Source organism: Gymnoscopelus braueri (assembly GCF_963280865.1).
Source record: "Gymnoscopelus braueri genome assembly, chromosome: 23".
Lineage (NCBI taxonomy): Eukaryota > Metazoa > Chordata > Actinopteri > Myctophiformes > Myctophidae > Gymnoscopelus > Gymnoscopelus braueri.
In genome coordinates this window covers 13,610,160-13,615,159 of record NC_137625.1, presented here as the reverse complement: position 1 = coordinate 13,615,159, position 5,000 = coordinate 13,610,160, and the positions used below count along the sequence as shown (strand labels likewise).

General features: G+C 43.4%; 1 protein-coding gene across 1 annotated transcript in view; it reads right to left on the bottom strand.

Annotated features, from left to right (window-relative positions):
• LOC308079346 (neuronal cell adhesion molecule-like) overlaps nucleotides 1-5,000 on the bottom strand; it is a 106,307-nt gene that overhangs the window by 61,240 nt on the left and 40,067 nt on the right. The window contains exon 2 of the mRNA XM_080420798.1: nucleotides 410-484. The gene's annotated coding sequence lies outside the window, so the exon portion shown is untranslated. The remainder of the gene's footprint in view (nucleotides 1-409; nucleotides 485-5,000) is intronic.

Genomic DNA, 5,000 nt, shown 5'->3' with positions numbered 1-5,000 from the left:
TCTCAAAATGGGGTCCGGGGACCCCCAGGGGTCCTTGAGGGGGTTCCAGGGGGTCTCATTTTATCTATTTGTCGTACAACAAAGTATATACTGTAGGGGATTAAGTGTTTTTTTCTAATTTGAAGAAGCACTTTGACTCATCGGAGAAAGAAAAAGGCAGCAGGATTTTCAGAAGGACATTTTCTAGCACATTTCTGTCCGGTGATGCCCTTTAGCGTGACCTGGTGACACATTTGATCAGAAACACCTGAGGTAATGGTATTAGACACGTGCAGTATCCTACATTTACATGTGATGGCATTTGGCTTTTACTAATCCAGTGATTAACGACTAGTAGACTAAACAAAAACACCTGTATGGTGAGCATTAAGGAAATCAAAACGCATTTGCGTTTCTACATATTGCTGACCTTGCTTCAGGTCCTCCTCCAGCCGTCAGCTTGCAGTATACTGTAGTCTCCTCTGTCTTCCTCTGGGAATCAAACCTGCAACACAGAGAACAGGCATTTAGATGAACAGCAGGTGCCCAACCAATGCTCAACTATTTTTAGAGGACATTACTCAATAACACATGCTCACGAAATCCATGCTCATCACCCTACTAGGTAGGTATGTTGTGAGGAAGGATTACAATTTACAATTTAGGCATTTAGTAGACGCTCTTAATCCAGAGCAACTTACAATAAAGCACGGACAACACAAGGATTTTGACATTTTGACGTTTTTCATTAACCCAAAAGGTGCATTACTCAGGAGACAACAATAATTTCAAAAGAGAACAGGTTCAGGTTCTTTCAAAAGGTGGACATCTCATATCAGAACGAAACACTGCAAATTAACTTCAATTTAAGACAAGACGAGACGAGACAAGACAAGACAAGACAAGCTAGGATAACATAACCTAAGATAAGATACAGAAAGATACAGCTTTATCGTCCAACTGAGGTCAGATTGTTTTCTTTGGTACTATCAGCATATTAAGAAACATTAAAGGAGAACTCGGGAACAGCAGTCACTCACAATCACAGTAATAAATAGCATGCTGCATGAACACAGTTTCTACATCATGTGCATTACATCTATTTCCCTAATAACAGCAATGAGAGGACTAATGGCTCTAGAGCAGTGGTTCTCAGCAGCGGTCCTTGAGGTAAATGGAGAGTTAAATTATTGTTTAACATCTGCATTACTTAATTTACAAGAAGTCTACACAATCAGAGAATGTAGAAGAATTGTTATTTTGATCAACGTTTGCCTGTTATCTCTCCTATGGCACCAACATCAATACAGCATGGAATTGTGGACGTTTCTGCGAGTCTAAAATCTCATCAAATGGTGGTCTGTGGCTCAAATGCCGAATAAATAATGGGACAGCGATATGAAAAGGGTTGAAAACCACAGTCAGTGGGCCTGGTAAGCGGTGCGGTGGTTGCCCGACCACTGCTCTGTGGGACAAAGGACTTGTTATGAATAAATGCCCTCCTTAGAGTGCAATCTACGTAAACAGAGGTAATCTGTGTGAAGCTTGATTCATTCATTATACGAGGCCCGGTGTTGGACATGTGTCGCATGAACGAGCAGGCTGATTTGTCCGCCTCCCGAGGGACTCCCAAGCAAATGACTCACTGAATGTCACACGACGTCCCACTCAGCCCAACGTGCACGGCCGGCCCTCACTCAGTACCCAAAACAAACAACCAGCAGCAGCAGGCCTTTTGTTACTTTTACCACCAGTAAAGCGGAATACATACATGACATGAAGGCGTACACGCACGCACACACACACACACACACACACGCTCGTGTGCATGAATGCGCAAACAATCATGAATGCAGAAACGCTCATACATGTGCACAAAAAGGCACATACTGTACAGTACACACACATATATCGCTAATTCATGTATATTTATGCACACACACGTGCACATATGTTTTAAGAGGACATCGATGCACACACACATGCATTATTAACTATAAGCCCTGTTTTATACTATGGCTACTCGAAAATAGCCGATCTACAAGCTCACAATGTGCCACGATGTGCCGCATTGAGATTCTATTCTAGGTCTGTTTTTGCCAAATTCTGAAAACATCGCACGTGCGCGCGCGCGCACACACACACACACACACACACGCACATGCACACGCACACGCACACGCACACGCACACACACACACACACACACACACACACACACACACACACACACAGAGCCCCCCCTCCACTCCTATGAACATGGCAGACTTCATGAGTGTGAATGCATTATGTTAATCTCTAGAGAGGGATCCATTCATCTCTGATTAGTAAAACAAACGTGACATATGAAAGGTGCAGCTCCATTAAGAGCTGTGGGACGTGAACACTACAGTGAGCTGAGACCAGGGACACACTGGACTACATTAGGAGACATTGTTGTGTAACGTTGGCCACGCCGAGTAACGTAGCACGAGTCCTTCTTTTTTTTGGACGATCACCGAGACAGTCAGGGCAGCAGCTGGTGTCAGAGAGACGGAGAGAGAGAGAGAGAAAGGAGCACCAAACAGCTCACAAGGGAAGAGAAAGAAAAAAGATAAGCTAACAAACCTGACCCCGAGCCCTAAGACCTAAACTGTTACCATGGAGATGAAGAAATGTGAGATAAAGACAGTAGAGAGAGAAGAAGAACAAAGAAGAAGAAGAGACAGAAATAAGATAGAAGAGAGAGATGACTGGGAAGCTGGGAAGATGAAAGAGGGAGGGTTACTAGGCGATAAGAGAGAGTAAAAAGATTGAGAGTGAGACAGAAATAGAGAGAGAGAGGGGGGGAGAGAGAGAGAAGGGAGTGGGTGATTGTAATGAAAAGAGACAGGCAGATACAGAGCGATGGAAACGGCAGGCAGGGAGACCGAGAGAATGATGGGAGGAGTGAGAGAGGAGAAAATGGATGGAGAGAGAGTGAGAGGGAGAAAGCGAAGGGTGTGTGTGCAGGCATCAGAGGACAACATGCATTATTGAGAGACAAATCTAAAAGCGCTTCATCATCAGAGAGAGAGAGAGAGAGAGAGAGAGAGAGAGAGACCAAAGGAACACCTACAGAATGAATCCTTTATGGAGGGGGAAGCTTACTTCCTGTCTCTACCTCCGGCCGCACGGCGAGAATCCGCTCATTAATTAATTTTTGATTTGACCTTGATCTCACCAGGTAGACCCACGTCCGTCTGTCTGTAAAGAGAGACCTGAGAGAGACCAAAGAGCTACTGGTGGACGAGCGTCAAAGTTGTGGACCTAAATCTAGGCCAGGTACACATGGGGCTGCGTGCATTTGAACACAGAGAAATCGCTGCAGTGTACACATCTTTTTGTACACTCTTCGGAGTAAAATTAAAGTTGCAATCCATGCGTTTCATGTCCTCTCCCAATGGAGAGAGATAACTGCAACCGATTCACTCGGGATTCGAACACGAACATCTACCCCTCATGCAAGAGCGTATCCCAGCTGGACTGGTGAGAAAATATATTGTGCTTATTACTAGTTTCAGGCAGGGCTACGTGTCCTATGGTGTCCTACCCAATACCGTACCAGGGTCTACATTTCTCAATGGAACTTGGAAGAGTAGGGAGTCCACCTCCAACCACTGCAGATGTGCTAGTTATGTTGTATTAACATACTCTCTACCATATGGACCAGGGGTCTTCAACAGGGGGTCCGGGACCCCTAGGGGGTCCTCAGAGTTACTACAGGGGGTCTGCCAAATCTTTGTGTGATGATGATTTTTTTTTTTTACCATAACCATTTGAACACTAGCATCCCTTTTCTGAGGACAACTTTAGCCAAAAATAGCAGATCTACAAGCTAGAGGGGAAAAAGAACAGTAGACATAAACAAACAAAGTTGAATCCAAAACACAATTTTATACAATATAGAGGGGGTCCCTGCTTCATCTCTCTCTCAGCTAGGGGGTCCTTGGGCTGAAAACGTTGAAGACCCCTGATATAGACAGTTCAAAATAACAATTTTATTCATAAAAATAAGTTGTGGATTGCAGCTTTAACACTGGGATTTCACTGTGTGTCTGTGTGTGTGTATGTGTGAGTGTGTGAGTGTGTGAGTACATTTGGGAATGGGATAGCATTCTCACGCTGACCCTATGGGATCGTGACACATGGCCTGGATTAGAAAGCCACGTGAAAGGAGCAACTCTCCCCGTGGCGTTTTGACAGCAGGGACGAATCCGCTGTGGTCGTCATGATATGACATAAACAATGATGTTAATTAAAAATGACTATCAGAGTGAAAAATGTCAAATATCAAATATACATGAGGTGTGTGTTAATAAAGACAGAGATCCTCAGTCTTATGTGGAAATAAAAGACAATAGTCAAGACAATAGACAACAGTCAAATAGCAACAGATAAAAAAAATATGCATTCAATGTATGTGAATAGGAGTGTAACGCTCTCTTATACAGATATACTGGAGATATTAAAGTGGTATTACCATACAATGTAATGGGAGCATGTCAGACTGACATGGCGACGTGTGTACACACACAGCCATGAGTAATGTTTAACCTGTAAAAAGGGATATTATGCTATATTAAATATAGGTATGATCATGATGCAATATGAGAAATACAATATCTGAAAAAACTTGTGATGTATATTGGTTCAGATCATGATGCTACGTCTATTCTGAAAGCAAATGAAACCAGCCTGGTTGTGAGTGAATGAAGGCTCTATTCTAGCACATTCTATTCATGGCAAGAATGAGCTGGATCACTTATTTCCTGAGGTAAAAATGTCGAATAACACGACAGCCACACATGGCGATCGCACGGGAGAGCTACATGCATGACTTGACACCGTCCCCGAGGACAGAAGTTCTCCATCATGTCTGACCGCCAGATTTTGCGAGAGCAATCAGGTCATCTACAAGCTCACAACGTGACGTGACACGTTGAGCTTGTAGATCTGCTATTTATTTATTTTTTATATAAAAATTTGTGAACAAGGCAAAT